This window comes from Oncorhynchus tshawytscha, linkage group LG05, assembly GCF_018296145.1.
Source record: "Oncorhynchus tshawytscha isolate Ot180627B linkage group LG05, Otsh_v2.0, whole genome shotgun sequence".
In the NCBI taxonomy this organism is placed as follows: Eukaryota; Metazoa; Chordata; class Actinopteri; order Salmoniformes; family Salmonidae; genus Oncorhynchus; species Oncorhynchus tshawytscha.
This window is the reverse complement of record NC_056433.1, coordinates 23,487,723-23,507,971: the sequence shown is the minus strand read 5'-3', so window position 1 is coordinate 23,507,971 and position 20,249 is coordinate 23,487,723. Positions and strand designations below refer to the sequence as shown.

At 47.5% G+C, this 20,249-nt stretch overlaps 1 protein-coding gene across 6 annotated transcripts in view; it reads left to right on the top strand.

Annotated features, from left to right (window-relative positions):
- The first annotated feature begins 981 nt into the window (after nt 1-981).
- Nucleotides 982-20,249, top strand: part of hivep2a (HIVEP zinc finger 2a) — a 103,534-nt gene continuing 84,266 nt past the window's right edge. For 3 of the 6 annotated variants that reach the window (XM_042321701.1, XM_042321700.1, XM_042321706.1), the window contains exons 1-3: nt 982-1,324; nt 6,882-6,997; nt 7,917-7,991. The gene's annotated coding sequence lies outside the window, so the exon portion shown is untranslated. Of the gene's footprint in view, nt 1,325-6,881; nt 6,998-7,066; nt 7,452-7,916; nt 7,992-20,249 lie in introns of those variants that run through there. The other 3 variants (XM_042321705.1, XM_042321702.1, XM_042321703.1) reach the window with 2 other exon arrangements.

Below are 20,249 nucleotides of genomic sequence, written 5' to 3'. Positions count from 1 at the left end.
CTCCTCATTGGAAGCCCGAGGTAGGGGGAGCAGGGGAATCTATCAAATAGCTCACCTCTAACTTTGTACAGTACTAATGCAATTAGTCAAATCATTCACACTACGAAATGATACCAAATAAAGCACAATTAATTCATAATACTGTGAATATATAGTTTCACAGACATATTGTTGATTTTTTTTCTGGTTTGTGCAAAATTGTTAAGAATAATATAAAACCAGTCTGCACACCACCAAGGTGAACTGGTTTAGTCTTGACTCTTGGTTGACAGTGTTGGGGGATGGGTAATGTATTGATGCTCAGTGCCAAATCAACACAAACTTGTGTCTATTTGTCTCTGTTTCTTCTTTTTGATATATGTTTATATTTATATAGTTTTAAATATTATGATTATTTATTTGTGTTGTTACAAATGTCGGAATAAAAATGACCGTTTTTGGGGGGGTGGGGGTGGGTGTGCGGCTGAAGGGGGAGGTTCGCCCAGGGAGCCATACAAGCTTGAACCCCCACTGCATGTAGAGAATCATTTTCACTGGAACATATGAAGAGGCAGACTAAATAAACTGGTTGCATATTGTACCCTGAGAATAAAGAGCGTTTACACCTTTATGTAATTACATTCACTGTGGCAACAGTGACTGTAGTGGCAGGCACACAGTAATTGCACCATGGTATTTTATAAGATATGCTAGATACATATTTTTATATGAATAGAGGCCAGAATAAATGAGTGAAAATACATCAAATTGCGCCTCGCATGAAATGTACTCTGTCTGTTTGCGTGTCACGTCCCCCGGCGCGCCGCTGAGGGAGTTCCCTTTGTGCAGAGCTCGGTTGAAAGGAGGACGGGGCCGGATTCTCCCTGTCCCTCTCCCTCCTCACACTGCTTCGCTCCATGGCTTCTGCCTCTCTCTCTCTGGGCCGAGCTGGGGGATCCGATGACGTCACGCACCAAACACTGTCACTCACTCCCTCTCTCTCTACCTCTGTCTTTCGCTCTCCCCTCTCCCTCTCTCAGATGTTCTATTCTGGGAAGTTGTGCCAGGAATAATAGCTTCGGCGTCTTCCTCGCAAACTGAAAAATCGTGTCGAGGAGGATGTTTTACTCACAAGGTGTCTTCATTTAGTAGCAGCATAAGGCTTTAGAATAGTCATACGGAAGTCGATCTTTTTTTGTGCTAATTCTTGTTTAATTTTTCACTCTTGAGTCTTGGACGCTTTTATCCGACAATTAGCGAAGTGTCAAGAGCGTTGTCATAGGTTGTCATTTATTTGGGATTTTACCGGACGTGGGTTTTTGCACGGCACCTGAAGTGTGACACGGTAAGTGACTAAATAGAAGCTGTCAGTTGACTTCCAGTGTACAATTTCGTTGTTTTGCAACGAAAAATCTATAGTGTTTGTTCTGTTTATTACGATAGCTATGTGGGGAATACCCAGTGCTTTGCATGCAGATTAGGAATGTTGCGTAATATCCTAAGGAATTTGCACAGCCAATGCAGCGGGCAAACGGCTTGTAAAACCTAGCTACAGTATGAAGCTGGATTCATGGCAGGAAGATTGTGTTTTTCTCTCTCTCTGCAGAACAGTCAAGTCCATGTACACCCCTCTGTCATTGTCACCTATCTGTACATAGTGTTGTATCCGTGTTGACTGTTGTGGTCTGTAATTCTATGTACGTCGTATGTTTCTGTGCTTGAATGTGTGTGTGTGTCTATGAGAGGGATGGTGGGTGGTACGCTGGCCCGTTCCGGGAATGTTCCATGACGTGTTCGCCGTCAAGATCGGGGCCCATCAAGGGGGTTCTCTGCCGCTGATCGTCTCCGTCTTTCTGTTGAAAATACAATATTAACATGAAAAAAAGTGACTTTATTTATGTTTCGTAAGTCAGACTTGGAGCCTATTAATTAGACATATATTACGCATGGACTAGGCATGGGTTATGCATGCAACATATTGCCCAACTTTTAGCCAATGCACAGAGCTAGTGATGTTAAGTTATAATTTTCTGCTTTGCTTGTTTATTTTGTTCAGCAGCCTGAATGTTATTTCCTCTCAACCATTTGCTCAACATGCATTTCTATTATCATATTTTCCTCATAGAAAGCAAATATTTAAAAGGCTTATTATTGGAAGGTACTCTAGAGAGGTCAGTTCTCTTGTGCATACAGTATCACTCTATAAGATTATACATTTTATGTTTAACATCCCGCCTCGCTGTTATTATGCTTGACCCAATTAAACCCATTTATCTGGTGTGTCCTCAAACTGTACATATTGTCACTCCATATTTCAGTCTGTCATCACGACAGTGACTGGTGTTTGTTTTTTATCAGCACAGCAGAACTATCCATCAAAATGCAACAGGTTCTCCCATGAGACATTCAAGCCTTTGCCTCCATGGTAACAGCCTATTAACATGGTACCACAATTGAGGCCTATATCACCCGGTGGTAGATTTGAATCTGTTTATCCTACAATACCTTAATTTAGATATCCTACATTGCTTTATTGCAGATACAGCTATAACCTACAGTCCCATCATTGTAATTCACCTTTGTTGAGCATGATATGACTGAATGGATATAACTCAGGTTAGCCACCACCAGCCAAAGGCAGGGAGCAGTAGAGCTGCACTGTGGATATCCATCAGCCACTGGGAATTAATTCTGAAAGACCAACCTACATATGGTATCATCTGTCCCACAGCAGCGTTGTAGGAGAGGATTGGGATATCTTTTATCATACTGCACATACATTGTAGTGTGTCTTTCGCTGTACCAGCAACCTGACTGTGAGAGGAGGACGGAGAGGTTGTGAGCCTGGAATACAGAACGTAAGCTATATGATATTGCACAATTTTACAATAGGCACATAGCAGTGAATGAAGAACTCTACCCATCTCTTTGTGGACGGTTTCTGTTTTGTGCCTCTGGTTAGGGAGCTGGCCTATTGTGAAACTTTCTTTCAGCGCTACTGTAGATTCATCAGTCCCAATATACCCATAAGAGGCTTTCCGGTACTGTGCAGAGACACTGTGGATCATTTGGCACTTGCGGGTTAATGATACAGTCACACCTTCTGTGGTGGGGTAAATACATCGTCGGCTCCTGTCCCTCTCTGCCTTTGAGCTACGGCCCTGAATACACACAGAACACGGGACACACACAGCCTGGAAAGAGGTGGTCCACTTTGCACCTTTGTCATTGTGGAAGATTCACTCTCACGTTGTAGAGGGACAACCCATGCAACACATTTAATGACTTGATATCCCAGAGAGGGAAGGAAAGGCCATGATATCTAAACCTTGTGGTTCTGCGTGTATTATGTGTAGTGTATAGCTCAGGAGACTGGGGTGCTAGGTTATTACTGTGCATAGGGTCCTAAGTATCTTGGCCTCCATATACACTCTTCAGTGATGGGAAGATGACAGTGACTCACACCTGAGCGGTGTCTGGCCTCCTCTAAATCCTCTGAGTAATCTGTCTGTCTCACGCTCTAACCTCTGTCTGTTGTCCCCATCCCAATCTACATGGGGACTCCCGCATAATCAAATCACATGTGCCGAATACAACATGTAGACCTTACAGTGAAATGCTTACTTACAAGCCCTTAACCAACAATAGGCTTTAAGAAAAATAGGTGTTAAAGTATTTACTAAAATAATTGAACAAAAAATGGAAGAAGAATGAATAGAAATAGAAAAAGAATTAAAGAGAAACAATATCACAAGTAAGATTATGTGAGTTAAATTACAGAATAACTGTTTGTTAGTGTGTGTGTGTGTGTGTGTGTGTGTGTGTGTGTGTGTGTGTGTGTGTGCGTGTGCGTGTGCGTGCGTGTGTGTGTTTATATGTGTGTGAGGAAGAGATGGTGTTCTGATTACTAGAAGAATGATTTCCAGTTGCACCAATGAGTCATGATGACTCAAAGGTCCAAGCATCTGAATGACCTTCAGACTAGTCGGTCCCTTTGATCTCACACTTTTTCATTGTGGGTCCAAACAACGTCTTCAAACGTATGAGATGGTCAGACGGGTCAACTGGTTAGAGAGGTGGGTCACAGATGGGGACATTGTGACTGTGTAGTTGTATGATGTGTACATTTTGAGACTGTTTATCCAGGTTATATTCCAATGGGTGTATAGGTCTGTGGTGTGGCTTGCTAGAAATGTGTTCACTTAACAATCAGAACACTCAGACACCTGCATCCTACATCTGATGCCATGGAAATGTCTGTAACTGAAAATAGCACCGTTGCACACACAGGAGCCTGACCATGGCTTGAAATCTTCACAATCATGTGATCACAATAACAAAAACAGCACCGACACAGGTGACTGTGTTCAGGTTCACCCCTCTACAGTACAGAATCTCTATGTAATGCGTGTGTGTAATCCCCAGCAGTGTGTATGTGACTGGGGCCCTTTGAATTATTCAGCCTGAGCTGTGGCCGTGTCACCAGGACCGTGCTCCGTGCACCGCACACACTTAAATGGGCCGACTGGGTTCAGTGGCTCACCCTGCTAAACACTCAACCTGCTCTGTGGTTTCCCCTATTAGCTGTACATGTGCACCTGCGGAGCCAGGAGGCAGCGTAGGGGAGGGGAGGGAGAGGAGGGAGGAGGAAGGAGGGGGTGGCGGCATGTGGTGCTGACTACACCTCCCCTGGAGCAGCAGTGGAAGGAGGAGGAAACAACACCGGTAACCAAGGCGACTCTCACACTTTACAAGGTCACTCTACAAGGCGACTCTGTCACTCTGTTAGCCCAGCGCTAGCTCTGTTGAGCTAGCGCTGGGCTAACAGAATGTGACTTCTGTTGCCTTCCTCTAGTGTTATGGCCCATGTTTGCCTAGGGGCGGCCGGGCATCTGGAGAAAATGAGCGTCAGATGGCATTATAACAGCTGCAAATGTGCTCTGTGACTGTAGCCAACTGTGAAGTGATAGCAAGCTGTTCAAGGCTAATGAAAGCGAGAAGACCCTTTAAAAGAGAGAGAATTAGTAGAAAAATATGGCGACTAGTTTTATTCTTCCTCTTGTGCCTTGTGACAAACGTTCCTTAAACGAAGAAAGGAAAACCCTGCACACATCTAATTGTAGATTCTTGTCGTATTTGCTTTCTTTAAACAACAGTGTTTTCTTTGATAAAAGTGGTGATTTCTAGGGCTGGGAATTGCCAGGGACTTCACGATACAATATTATCACGATACTTCAGTGCCGATACAATATTGCGATTCGATGCTGTGATTTTATTGAGATTCAATGTTCCAAACACATTGCTGCAGAGGGACAAGAGAGAGCCATGAGAAAACAAGTGTTGATCAGTCATGGAAATAAAAGTGCTGAAAACAAATGGGCTCCCTATTTAAAAAGAAGATGGAGAACAGGCTATGAAGGGAAAATACTGTCGTTTTGGTGCAGGTACAGCCAACTAGCGCAACAAAAATATATTGTGATATTGTCATAACGATACTATATATCGTCAAAAATATTATCCCGATATGCAACGGTGCCGATCCCCCCCCCCCCTTCACTAATGGTTTACAGTGTAATTGGCCCCTAGCTGGGTGTCAGTCCAGACAGGGGTAGAGTGGCTGGATGGGGATATTCACAGCTGAGTAATGACACTCACCCACATCATAGATCACTGTGACACATAGCACATTCACCCACACACAGGGCTATGTGTCTAAATGTGAACCCCTGTTAGTGGAGCAGGACATGGGCACTGAGGGCCAGCAGAGGAGGCACATCAGAAGACGAGGTCAGTAGTACAGGTGCATCAAAGCAGGTACAGAGGGACTGAAAAACAGCTTCTATCTCAAGGCCATCAGACTGTTAAATAGTCACCACTAGCCGGCCTCCGCCCAGTACCCTGGCCTGAAATGTAATCACTGTCACTAGCCGGCCTCCGCCCAGTACCCTGGCCTGAAATGTAATCACTGTCACTAGCCGGCCTCCGCCCAGTACCCTGGCCTGAAATGTAATCACTGTCACTAGCCGGCCTCCGCCCAGTACCCTGGCCTGAAATGTAATCACTGTCACTAGCCGGCCTCCGCCCAGTACCCTGGCCTGAAATGTAATCACTGTCACTAGCCGGCCTCCGCCCAGTACCAGCCTACCCTGGCCTGAAATGTAATCACTGTCACTAGCCGGCCTCCGCCCAGTACCCTGGCCTGAAATGTAATCACTGTCACTAGCCGGCCTCCGTACCCCCAGTACCCTGGCCTGAAATGTAATCACTGTCACTAGCCGGCCTCCGCCCAGTACCCTGGCCTGAAATGTAATCACTGTCACTAGCCGGCCTCCGCCCAGTACCCTGGTCTGAAATGTAATCACTGTCACTAGCCGGCTACCACCTGGTTACTCTACCATGCACCTTAGAGGCTGCTGCCCTATGTACATAGACATGGAATCACTGGTCACTTTAATAATGTTTACATATTTTTTTACTAATTTCATATGTACATTCTGTATTCTAGGCAATTCCATCCTATTCAACTATTGCTGTATATTTACTATTCTATCCTATGTATTCTACAGATATACTAAATATTCTATCCACGTACTGTCCATAATGTCCATAATGCCTATACATCCCATCACATATATATATTTCTTAGTTCCATTCTTCTACTTTTAGATCTGTGTGTATTGTTGTGAATTGTTTGAAATTACTGCACTGCTGGAGCTAGGAACACAAGCATTTCGCTTCACCAGCAATAACATCTGCTAAATATGTGTATTGCAACCAATACGATTTGATTTGATCTGTGACTGAGAGTAAACACACGGAGTAGTCTTTGTGTTGTTCTCGTCCTGATCCTTCTCCTGCTCCTCCTTTTCTGGGTGTCTGAAAGGAGTGTATTTCCTTGGCAGGCTGTGCCGATGCCCTGGAGGAGTGTGAACGCTGTGTGACGTCCTCGCAAGTCGCTCTCCTTGGCTGCACAACAGGAAACACTTGTGGCCTCCCTCCTTCCTGCGCTCAGAAAGAGGTAGTCTCTTTCTTTCTTCCTCTCCCCCTCTTTCTTTCTTTTCTATGGCTTTCTGTAGTGGTAGAACCAGCTGAGACCTACTTTTATGTCCGCACTCTGCCAGCAGCCACTGCTGGAGTGTTGCTGGCTCCATTGATGCCTCCTCCGCTCCCATCCAGCCAATCAGACCACAGCTGTTTATGCTGAAGAAATGTGATCGTTCTTTGCTCCAGCCTCTGAGCAGCGAGCAGCGCTAGAAGCAGAGCAAGAGAGAGAGAGAGAGAGCGCGCAGGCGGGCTAGAGAAAGAGGGAGGGCTGCAGACAGTAGAAGGGAATAAGCTCCTCTTAGAGCCGTTTGAGTGGCGCTCGTAGAGGCTTGTGAGACTCGGGTTCGGTGAGGCTGTGATTTGTACCCCCCCACCCCTCTCCCCCGAGGCTCCCCAGCGCTGGAGGGATGCAGAGGACACCGTGTCAGGTGGGCTGCTGGGGGGGGCTTGGCAAGTGAATACCGCTGAATAATGTCGGGAGAGACATAGAGATGAAGGGAGCGAGTTAAAGAGAGATATAGGGAGTGGGCGATACAGAGAGAGAGCTCTTGTCAGAGTGTCTCGGTGCTGCTCTTGTCACCTGCCTCATCAGTGTAGGGGGGTGAGGAGAGAGGGTCTCTCACGCATGGTGGTTGAGGCTCCACCACGCCACCCAAAGGATGAAGAGGAGCGTGGCAGACTGACAGGCACAGATACACAGAGGAACAATGTGGAGAGCAAGTCCACTGTTCACTTTGGGCAGAATATACATGACTACCAATACCTTTTAGTTGTAATTTTATTTAACACTTTCACAGTGTTTGTCTATGTGTCGTCTTTGTGCATGGTCATGCACGTTTAGCCACTAGTCTGTATATTCCTGACAGCTTCGTATCCCTCTCTCCCGATCACAGGGCGTGTGAAGAGGGTGTGTGCCTGGATAGGCTTGCCAGGACTGCCAGGCAGAAGTCGTCTGTCAAATCCCAGAGGTACGTTCCCGTACTGTAATCTACTGTATCTCTACTGTACTCTACTGTATCTGTACTGTGCTCTACTGTATCTATACTGTACACTACTGTATCTATACTGTATCTCTACAGTACTCTACGGTACTCTACTGTATCTATACTGCACTCTACTGTATCTATACTGTACTCTGCTGTATCTGTACTGTACTCTACTCTATCTATTCTGTACTCTACTGTACTCTACTTATATATACTGTACTTTACTGTATCTATACTGTACTCTACTGTATCTATACTGTATCTATTCTGTACTCTACTGTACTCTACTTATATATACTGTACTCTACTGTATCTATACTGTACTATACTGTATCTATACTGTACTCTACTGTATATATACTGTACTCTACCTGTACTCTACTGTATCTATACTGTACTCTACTGTATCTATTCTGTACTCTACTGTATCTATTCTGTACTCTACTGTATCTATTCTGTACTCTACTGTACTCTACTTATATATAATGTACTCCACTGTATCTATACTGTACTCTACTGTATATATACTGTACTCTAATGTATCTATACTGTACTCTACTGTATGTATACTGTATTCTACCTGTACTCTACTGTATCTATACTGTACTCTACTGTATCTATACTGTACTCCACTGTATATGTACTGTACAGTATCTATACTCTACTCTACTCTACTCTACTCTACTCTACTCTACTCTACTGTACTCTACTGCATCTGTACTGTACTCTACTGTATCTATACTGTACTCTACTGTACTCTACTGTGCTGTATTTATTCTGTACTCTAATCTACTTTGTCTATACTATACTCTACTTTACTCTACTGTACACTACTGTATCTAAACTGTACTTTACTCTAATGTACTCTACTGTATTTATACTCTACTCTACTGTATCTATACTATACTCTACTGTACTCTACTGTATCTATACTGCACTCTACTATTTGACTGTACTCTACTCTACTGTATCTATACTGTACTCTACTCTACTGTATCTATACTGTACTCTACTCTACTGTATCTATACTGTACTCTACTCTACTGTATCTATACTGTACTCTACTCTACTGTATCTATACTGTACTCGACTGTATTGGACTGTACTGTATCTCTACTGTATCTCTGCTGTATCTCTGCTGTACTGTTTGACTGTACTGTGTTTCCTCTATACAGTACTGCTCTGTTCAGCCATTTCTATCTCTCATTCTTTACACAGTACTGTAGCTCCATCATAGGAGCACTTCTGCTTGGAGAGCCGTAACAGGCACCTAGCTAACGTGTGAATTTCTGTCTAAAGAGAGATTATTAACACAACCATTGAAGCCATTTTTTTGCATAATACCCATCATTAGGGGCTAAAATGTAAGTTCTTTTGTCTGTGTCTGATAGATAGGGTTGAATGAGGCGTAATGTAGTCATTTTGTAGAATTATTCTCAATGTCGGCGCTGAATACCATGCTAACCAAATGACTCAGTTATAATCTTTTGCCAAGGGTATAATATCCAAAATGTTCAATGTTTTTTTTGTGTGTGCTTTTTTCCCTGTTATCCCTGATGTTCCTGCCGCTAGAATAATTCAGATTCTGTTCTTTCCATGCGATGGGGTTGATAAAAGAAACAGCTTGTGTTAGATGATGTGTGCTGTTGACGACGTGCAGCAATGTCACCTTTAAAGGGTTAAAGAGCCTTCTGTCACTAGTCACCCGTGTCATATCCTGTGTGGCAGACTGGCTCTGTGAAGGAGAACTTTAACTATGTATTTTCTTCTGACACCCCCCCCCTCTCTCCCTCTCTCTCTCTCTCTCTCTCTCTCTCTCTCTCTCTCTCTCTCTCTCTCTCTCTCTCTGTCTCTCTCTCTCTCTCCTCTCTCTCTCTCTCTCTCTCTCTGTCTCTCTCTCTCTCTCTCTCTCTCTCTCTGTCTCTCTCTCTCTCTCTCTCTCTCTCTCTCTCTCTCTCCCTCTCTCTCTCTCTCTCTCTGTCTCTCTCTCTCTCTCTCTCTCTCTCTCTCTCTCTCTCTCTCTCTCTCTCTCTCTGTCTCTCTCGTTGCCCTTTGTACCTAGTTGTGTTGTTGTGCAGGTGGTGTGTGTTCCGCCTGCTCTTCAGCTCTTTGTCTGATAGCGGCTTGTGGTGTGGCTGCAGACACAAATAAACATGTAAAACACTGATAACTTTCACAACCTGATGAGAGCGTGTTTGTGTGTTTGTGTGTGTGTGTGCGTGCCCCCCACACCGCCGTCAGCGTTAGTGTGTGAATGTCAGCATCTCGTCACACACAGGAAGTGGGAGTGAGAGTGTATGGGGTGCGTCAGTGGCTGTGAACCGGGGTGACAAGCCGGGCGATGCCAGAGTAGGTGGGTAATGGGTGCACAGACAGGGATGATTGTCACTAATTGCACAGCGTTGTGTGGCAAGCTGCTTAACAACAAAAGGAAGATATTTCTTGCCTCTTTCTCTTTTTGAAAAGGAGAGCTTTCCACTTCTTGAAATGACTATTTTTATTGAGAACTTATCAACTACTATATTGCAATACCATTTGACAGTTTATTCGTTTATTTTTGAGGGCTCGTGGTTTAGTTTTGCTCTGTAGTGTAGTGTATAGTCAAATCTGGTTTGGTTACTGTTTACACACATTCCAGGAGGTTAAAACTAATTTGTAATCCCTCTCTGACTTGGGATCTGTCATGATGCAGAGTGTATGTGCTGCTGAGCTCCACGTATCTATCATGACAGGATGGTACTGTAGTAGAGCCCTCCGGTTGTTGTTTTATCTGCTAATTGGAGACTCATGCAATCCCCTTGAAAATGGTGGCACCAAAATGGCTGCCAGCGAGTCAGCTGAGCAGCAGTAGCTGTCAGAAGCCGGGAGAGGTTAGACATGGGCGCGTCAATGTTCAATATGGCGAATATTGGTAGTGCAACTGAAGCTGTTGGTTGAGTGGGATGCATGGGCTTTTGGGAGAGAGGACATCAGTGGGGAACAGGTTATGGAAGCACTCTGTATTTAGGTCATGTTCTGTCCAATGGAAAATAGTTTCCATGGGTCTTCAGTGTAGACAGACCGACAGGGAAGTATGATTTATACAGTCTTGCTGCGGGTGTGCAGAGCCATAACTCCTCCCTCCCACACAGCACCAATGGACTCACACAGAAGTGAGGTGAACTTAATGTGTTATAATTTATGAATAGTGGCCTGATACATGGTAACATTCATATTATTATGCCAAATGATTATCCATGCCGATGTCCATTGTCCAGTGACTTCTTGTTTTCCAAGCAGTAAGACTTAACCACTAAGTTATACTGACTCACAGACAGTGGTTGCGTTGAACTAGTGACAGTCGTGTCTTGCTGATCCATCCTCCGTCCATAGCGTCTTGTTCTCTGTGGAACTGCCTGCTACATGCCTACAAGTCGACCATAGCCACTCTGGCCCTGAGGTCACCTCGGCCCAGCCAGGCACCCAGGAGGCTCATGGGAGGGAGGATTGGGTATGGGACTCACACTGGTGCTTGCTGGGTAGTCAATAGGAAACCCCCCAACCCCCATGTATGTAGACTTGAGTCTGTCTTCTGTGAAGTTTAATAACCATAGGAGAGTGGCTACTGTAGCAGAAGGTCAGACTACCACCCGCTGGGTCAGATAAGGCCTCTCTGATTTACATTTGACATTGTGTATGTCTGCCTGTCTCCAGTGCCGTGCATACATTTAGAGGTGGAGGTGGCTCAGCTCACTGGCCAGTCACACGATGCCCTTGAGTTCTGTGCTGTCACTGTGTGTCACGCTGCATCGACCCAGCCAGCTCGGCTCCCTCTGAAAGCGGCGGGGTTCTGTCAGCACCACCATCTTCAGGCCTCGGCTCGGGTCGGGGAAAGGTCAATGCTTCCAGGGAGAGCTGAGGCTGGATTCTTCCCTCCCTGGGAGGATTGGACCAATGTGCTGGGGCTCAGGCACACACCTGGCAGGGCTATGTCACATACAGAGAGAGATCTGGAGCTACACTGCCCCCCCCCCCTCTCCCTGAAGCAGACACATTTAGGTACATCATGTTGGGTTGGTGGGATTTAACAATCCACACACGTAGACTTTCTAGCTAAGTAGATGTGGGTAAGGCCAATAGGGTAAGACATGAGACCTCTGGCGTAGTTGGAGTGTGTGTGTGTGTGTGTGTGTGTGGGTGGGTGGACTCCAGGCGTGGAAGCGCTGGTAAACTGCACGGTTCCCTCGGACCGTATGGCCATGAGGAGAAGAGAACAGGCAGAATACCACAGCCATGACGTGACCAGGCACAACTAGAGCAACCCAGAACTGGAACCCCACGGCCCTCCCTGGCCTCCACTGGACAGCCAAGCCTAGCAAAAAGCTAATCCATCTCTCTCCCTAACCATCCAAAATGAAAGGGTCCACTCCAGGAGAAACACACAGCCATATTCGTAGGTGGCGAGAGAAAATGGCCGACCACTTTATGAACCACAGCAGGGATTCCAAAAGCTTGTCATGGACAGAGGAGCTGAGGGGGAGAGGAAAATAAATGACCACTGCTGGTCAGCCTGCCGTTCGCTTTGATTCAAGCTGCCAGCGTGGTAGACAATAGACAGAGAGCCCTAAAGTAGAAACACACATTCTGTTACTATGGGAACCCTCAGCGCTCCTCGCGCCGCTGTGTCCTTAAAGGAATCAGATTGAGAGTGTAACAGTATAGACGGGACTGAATGAGGGAGGAGAGGAGGGGGGAGCTCAGCCTGAGAAACAGCTGTGGCCAAATAGTCTCCCCCGGGGGGGATCTAAATTTGGCTGGTAAGAATAAAGGCACATGTGATTAGCCTGTGTTTGCACGGCGACCGCCTCTCATGTGCAGCAGGTACTCAGAACCGCAACACATGTCCTCCTTCTCCTGAAGGACTGAGGGCTCAATCATGTGCTGAGAAGAAAATGATAGACAGACAGACAGACAGACAGGAAGTGGTGACAATGGGAGGTGGGTGTTAGTCAGCAGCCCAAGGGTATGGCAAACCTACCATCATACAAATCTCACTGGGCAGAAAACTGTTTTTTTCTCTCATGTCTGAAATTGGTCACCTGCTGATTCTCTATCTCCATATCTCTCTCTCTCTCCATCCCTCTGTCGGCCTCCCTCCCTCCCTCCCTTTGACGGTCTCTCTCTCCCTCCATCTGTCAGTCTCCCCCTCTCTCTCTCGTTCTTCTTCTCCCTCTCTATTGATTGGATACTTTCTGAATTGATATGGCTGCATCCAGGAGTCAGGAGTGGTGGCCAGACTGATGTCTGTGCTACTGTGAGGAGGTTGTAGCTGGATCCTGGCTGCTGCTGACTATCTGTGTTGTGTTGATGAAGGTGAAACCCAGACAGGGAATAGGTGAGTCAGTCAATATGTTTTAGCACAGCACTAGCTGTTGTTTGCGTGTTCACGCTGGTGTACACGGGGGTAGAAGCCAGCCAAAACGCTGTGCCTGCATCGGTGTAGGCTTTCTCAATTAGAACAATAGCTCTACTTTAGTCTACAGAGTGTGTGCAGGTGTCTCGTCAGATCCCGAGCGGAACACACACACACACACACACACACATCATGTAGGTATGTAGGTCATTTGACTGTGTGTGTGTACACAACACTTCAAAGTCCCATTTATTCCCAAGCCCTCACGTGAACATTACCTCTGCTTTCGAGCAGAAACAGTTACACAAACCCATAACTCTAGGTTGTATTGTGTTACCCTCATGTTGTCCTTCCTTCTCTCTGTGTCCAGTGATCAGACAGACAGACAGAGAAAGACAGACAGACAGACAGACAGACAGACAGACAGACAGACAGACAGACAGACAGACAGACAGACAGACAGACAGACAGACAGACAGATAAAGACACACACATGGTGGTCCATTTCTCTTTGGTGCTGGGGAGATAACCGAGCATTTGAATTTTAATAGCATGGATTGAAGCATCGCTGAGCACCAGTTTGTTTGCTCCCATTTTCTGTAAATACCCAGAAGTCCTTGGGCAGACTTTGTGTCCGTAGTCAAAGCACATGGAAAGCAGCGTTTGGGGAAAGGTGTGGCGCTGCGGCGGCTCAGTACAGTAAAACATAACGAGGCACGGTTTCATTTCCTCTTCATCGCACATGCAAATGAAGCCCCACAAACTCGCATCTCTGCAGCCACGCGTACTTTCTGTTTCGGGAAGCGTGCAGTCATGGCCATGGTGTGGGTCGGTCCTGATGAGAGAGGGAGGGATATTTAGGGCTGGAGTGATTGCATCCAGGAACACAGACCTGCCCCCTGCCTCCTCTTTGCCTCCTCTTTCTTCCCACGCATTCTGAAGGACGTCTTGATTAGTTACGGACTGGTATGTCCTGAGTGTAATCTGTGGGCCCTGATAAGCCCATACCATTGCTCACCTCAGCCTCCAAGCTATAATGTTGATAGACAGTAAGCTGAACAGAAGATCAATCTGATAAGTTATATTCCACTAATGTATGTGTACTACATCAGTTCTACCGTAAGCCACCGCTACAGCCTAGCCAGTCTGGGTGGTACATCCCATGGTGTGACTGACTAGGCCAAAGAGGGATGATGTAGGCTGGCTCAGGGGATCATGACACCAGCCAGGGTTAGGGATGATGCATGGCACTCTGCAGGTCTTTGTTCCCCCCCAGTCAGTCCCACCCATAAGCCCCCTTCTCAATGTCCCCCTGCCTGCCACGTAGAGGACACAAAGGGATACCCATCTCACACCTGTTCCTCCCTGTAACCCTGAGCTTGTGATGCCCCTGTCCGTCTCGCTCCAACCTCCCTCAGTCCTCCTCCAATAGCCTGGATGCAGGGAGCTCCATGCCGAAGAGCAAGATGGCACAGTCAGATAGTATGTGTGACTTACTATAGACAGATAGGAATGAAACTAGGGTGGTTTCACTGCTCTGTGAAACAATGTCCAGGTTTATTGTAGCAGCACTTCCTGACAAACATTTTATTTGTATTTTTGATTTAACTAGGCAAGTCAGTTAAGAACAAATTCTTATTTACAATGACGGCCTACCCCGGCCAAACCCGGATGACGCTGGGCCACTTGTGCAGCCCCCCATGGGACTCCCAATCACAGCCAGATGTGATGCAGCCTGGTTTCGAACCAGGTACTGCAGTCACACCTCTAGCACTGAGATGCAGTGTCTTAGACCACTGCGCCACTCGGGAGCCCATGATGGGTGAATGTGGAAACAGGCTGGTGGAGGAAGCTGCCCCAGTAATAAACGGGTTGTCTCTGGAAGGGAGGGAGGCAGTAAAAGGAAGCAAGGGAGTGTGGAGGGGGTTAGGCTCTCTCTTCTCCTTTGCCATGGCAGAACAGGTGGTGAGCTTGCTGAGGCACCAGTTGGTCGCCCCGGAGCCCGCAGCTGTGCCAGGCGGTGACTAAAGCACTCCTTCACTACGCCCACGCTCTCAAAAGAGCAAATGGCAGGAGTGTCACTAGATAGCTCATTCTGCTCGCTACGTGCCGACGGATGTCTGGGGACCGGGGGAAGAGAGAAGGGGTGGGGGGAGAGAAAACGGGTGGGTGACTGACAGAGGTATATGATTTGAGAGAGTGACCAATTTCAGACATGAGAGAGAAAAAAACAGTTTTCTGCCCAGTGAGATTTGTATGATGGTAGGTTTGCCATACTCTTGGGCTGCTGACTGACACCCACCTCCCATTGTCACCACTGTCTGTCTGTCTGTCTGTCCCTCCCTCCCTCCCTCCCTTCCTTCCTTCCTTCCTTCCTTCCTTCCCTTCCTTCCTTCCTTCCTTCCTTCCTTCCTTCTTTCTTCCTTCCTTCCTTCTGGAATGTTATCCTTTTCTTCTCAGCACATGATTGAGCCCTCAGTCCTTTACATGGAGTGTGTCAGGCCACCCATGTGCAGTGTGTGAATCTGTGTGTGCATTTGTGAATCTGTGTGTGCATTTGTGAATCTGTGTGTGCGCATGTGAATCTGTGTTTGCATATGTGAATCTGTGTGTGCGTATGTGAATCTGTGTGTGCGCATGTGAATCTGTGTGTGCGTTTGGGAATCTGTGTGCGTATGTGAATCTGTGTGCGTTTGGGAATCTGTGTGTGTTTGGGAATCTGTGTGTGCGTTTGGGAATCTGTGTGTGCGTTTGGGAATCTGTGTGTGCGTTTGGGAATCTGTGTGTGCGCGTTTATGATTGTATGTGTGTGAGAGCTGCCTGCTGAGGAGATGGATAGAGCCCCTCTGACATATTGTCACTTCCTCTCCCTCCATCTCCTAATCTGACCTGTCTGTCATTCAGATTGCTTTTCACTGCATTAACCAGAGAAGGGAGAGAGGAGAGAGACGTGAAAGCCGGACAGACAATGTCCCTTCTCTTTATGGACTCCAATGATGGGACGAGGGGGCGACGGTGATGACACTCATCCACTCTGCAATCAGAGGCAGGAGCGATGGATGCGTCACAGTATTTGATTAGCTAGAGTTGGCCTCTCAGCCTGAAGCACTGCTTACAGACCAAGATGTTTGTTTTCAGCGAAAAGAGGTCAATAGCTAGGAAGATGTGAGGTAGCTAACAAGCAGGTTGACACGACAGTCTGAAGATGGTACACTTACTGTAATGAATTGGATGACATCACCAGGAGTTGACGGACAGGGCTCAGTCTTATGAGATCGAGAAATCAAATGTCTTGTTCTCAGATGGATAGAGCTGTCTCTCACCTCACGGCGTTTTGTCACAATTTTTCCAACCTTGTATCCATCCAGGCATCGCTGCGCTGAAAGACAACCCTGAGATTGATGTCTGAGGTGAGGCACATCAGCCCAGTCACAAGTCCTTCACAACCTTTTTTTTCTTAAAATAAAACAAATCTGTCTTTAAGCATGTTGGAAAAGGACCCGTAAGTAAGTAAGCATTTCACTGTTCGTCTACACCTGCTGTTTACCAAGCAGGTGACAAAGGACACTTCCTCAATGGAGCGTAAATACTGTAGCAGCCATGCCAAGACAGTGAGAGCTAAAACATCCTGAAACTCAGAGCCTGGTTCAGCTCACATGGCAACAACACGTCAAACCTTATAAAGTGTTAACAGAGAAGCCAATGTACAGACCCAGGAGAATCATCCCTCTGCTCTTACTGTGTGTGCGTGCTTGCATTTGTGTGTGCAATTGTCTGTGTGTGTGTGAGTGTGTGTGTGTGTGTGTGTACGTGATCTCTCATACTCTCCCCCAGCCTCCAGCCTCTTTTTCTGGCTCTAATATAGCACCCTCTTCAGCTCAGAGCGGAGCTCCTCATATTTACGTGTGGGATGAGAGTGGCAGGGGCTTCTCTATTAGCCCTCAGGATGAGCCAGTGCTAGCTAGCTCCCAGCTCCCAGCTCCCAGCTCCGATCACAAGCAGCCAGGGTATGAAAGAGAAATCCCTTCATCACCAAAGTCGTAATGAATTTGTAACGACCCCCATTTATTACATTTATTTTGCTGAATTTCGATGTTCAAACTTTAAGCAAACAGACAACAAGTGGGCCAATGTTGTAGCTTATATTAGTGATATCCCAAAGTTGTTCTCGATGGGTGCTTTTGATAATTTATATGTAAGATATGTGTGTGTCTTTGCGTGTGTGTGTGTGTGTGTGTGTGTGTGTGTGTGTGTGTGTGTGTGTGTGTGTGTGTTACCATCCCTCCCAGAACTGGGCCCTTGATCACAGGGCTGGCAGTCTTCAGACGTCAAGCAGCACCGAGTCTGCTGTGAAACGCAGTGTCAGAGGTCTTGATGAATACTCCTCGCTGCCTCCCCTTCAAAGCCCTAGCAATCTGTCTGTAAACATTGATCCTCTTCCTCATCCTGTCAGCGCGCAGCGACACCCCAAAGGCAATATTAGCTTAAAGAAAATGGTTGATTTTCTCCGCACGTGTCAGAATGTCTAGCTCTGCTCTGAGGCTCTTCTTTGTGTCCTCGATCCTTTTAACTGGCGAGGCGACAAAACATTGAAAAGAGCGTTGTGATGTATTTGTTTAAATGCTCTTCACTGTGTTCTCATTTGACATAGTTAAAATAGTGGCGTTTTGTTGCCACCTGAAATCCGATCGGCGCAGTCTGACGAAGGGTACTACACGTGGCAGTAACACTTTGCGAACACAGATACTACTTCACTGACAGCTCCAGACAACACCATCAGCCTGATATTCAACCTCTTCTTCAACACGAACTACAAATGAACATGAACATGAAAGCCAGGCAGCTCTCAGTGTATACAGTGTCTGTGTTTTTAGCGTGCTTCATTTGTCTAGTCTTGTTTAGCATTGAAGTCATTGACTGTTCTCTCTTGGTGAGTACCCGTCAGACAGGCATGTCACCACACGTTTTCTGACATGTACTGTATGTTATCTTGGCTGTCAGATACTATCAGGCCCAGACATGGAGGCCTATGTTTTTCATACTGTATTTATAAACTAGTCTGGGCTGAACCTGCACTTCAATGGAGTTGTTATAGCTTGTATTCCCTTTCTATTCTATATCTAAATAGGTTGAATAGTGCCAGGGACAAATTGGGACAGTTGTGGCAATCATCTCTTCCTCCCAACTAGTCACCTGCCTCCTGTGACGACAGTGCTGCTGGTGCTGCATCCTGCTCCTCTCTAAACAGACTGTGATTTTGGGCAGAGCAGAGAAGGTGTTGCCATTGCAGACGCATGCACACACACCCCACAACACACACACTCTCACATCTTATTTAGGTGGGCTGAGGAAGGGAAGTGTGAGCTGGCTCTGTGTCAGGTCTCTAGTGCTCCCAGCAGCCCACGCTGCGTATGGTTAGCAACCTGGCAGTGCCAGCACCCTGCTCTACACACCACCTCCTCCTCTCCCCTCCTGTCTCCTCCTCTCCCCTCCTGTCTCCTCCTGTCTTCTCCTCTCCCCTCCTGTCTTCTCCTCTCCCCTCCTGTCTTCTCCTCTCCCCTCCTGTCTTCTCCTCTCCCCCCCGTCTTCTTCTCTCCCCTCCTGTCTTCTCCTCTCCCCTCCTGTCTCCTCCTCTCCCCTCTTGTCCTCTCCTCTCCCCTTCTGTCCTCTGCTCTCCCCTCCAGTCTTCTTCTCCTCCCTCCTGTCTCCTCTCCCCTCCTGTCTTCCACCCTCCTGTCTTCCCACCCTCCTGTCTTCTCCTCTCCCCTCCTGTCTTCTCCTCTCCCCTTCTGTCTTCCCCCTCCTGTCTTCTCCTCTCCCCTTCTGTCTTTCCCCCTCCTGTCTCCTCCTCTCCCCTCTTGTCCTCTCCCCTCCTGTCCTCTCCTCTCCCATCCAGTCTTCTTCTCCTCCCTCCTGTCTTCTCCTCTCCCCTCCTGTCTTCCACCCTCCTGTCTTCTCCTCTCCCCTCCTGTCTTCTCCTCTCCCCTCCTGTCTTCTCCTCTCCCCTTCTGTCTTCCCCCTCCTGTCTTCTCCCCTCCCCTCCTCTCCTGTCTTCTCCCCTCCTGTCTTCTCTCCCCTCCTGTCTTCCCCCCCTCCTGTCTTCTCCTCTCCCCTCCTGTCCTCTCCTCTCCCCTCCTGTCCTCTCCTCTCCCCTCCTGTCCTCTCCTCTCCCCCCTCCAGTCTTCTTCTCCTCCCTCCAGTCTTCTTCTCCTCCCTCCTGTCTTCTCCTCTCCCCTCCTGTCTTCTCCTCTCCCCTCCTGTCTTCCCCCTCCTGACTTCTCCTCTCCCCTCCTGTCTTCTCCTCTCCCCTCTTGTCCTCTCCTCTCCCCTCCAGTTTTCTTCTCCTCCCTCCTGTCTTCCCCTCCCCTCCCTCTCCTCTCCCCTCCCGTCCTCTCCTCTCCCCTCCTGTCTTCTCCCCTCCCCTCCCCTCCCCTCCCCCCCCCCCCTCCCCTCCCCTCCCCTCCCCTCCCCTCCCCTCCCCTCCCCTCCCCTCCCCTCCCCTCCCTCCTCTCCCCTCCTGTCTTCTCCTCTCCCCCCCCTCCAGTCCTCTCCTCTCCCCTCCTGTCTCCCCTCCCCTCCCCTCCCCTCCTGTCCTCTCCTGTCTTCACTCCCCCTCCTGTATTCACCCCCTCCTGTCTTCCACCCTCCTGTCTTCTCCTCTCCCCTCCTGTCTTCTCCTCTCCCCTTCTCCTCTCTCCTCCTGTCTTCTCCCCATCTCCTCCTGTCTTCTCCTCTCCCCTTCTCCTCACTCCTCCTGTCTTCTCCCAATCTCCTCCTGTCTTCTCTTCTCCCCTCCTGTCCTCTCCTCTCCACAGCTATGGAGGGAAGAAAGATCATATTTGTGGAAT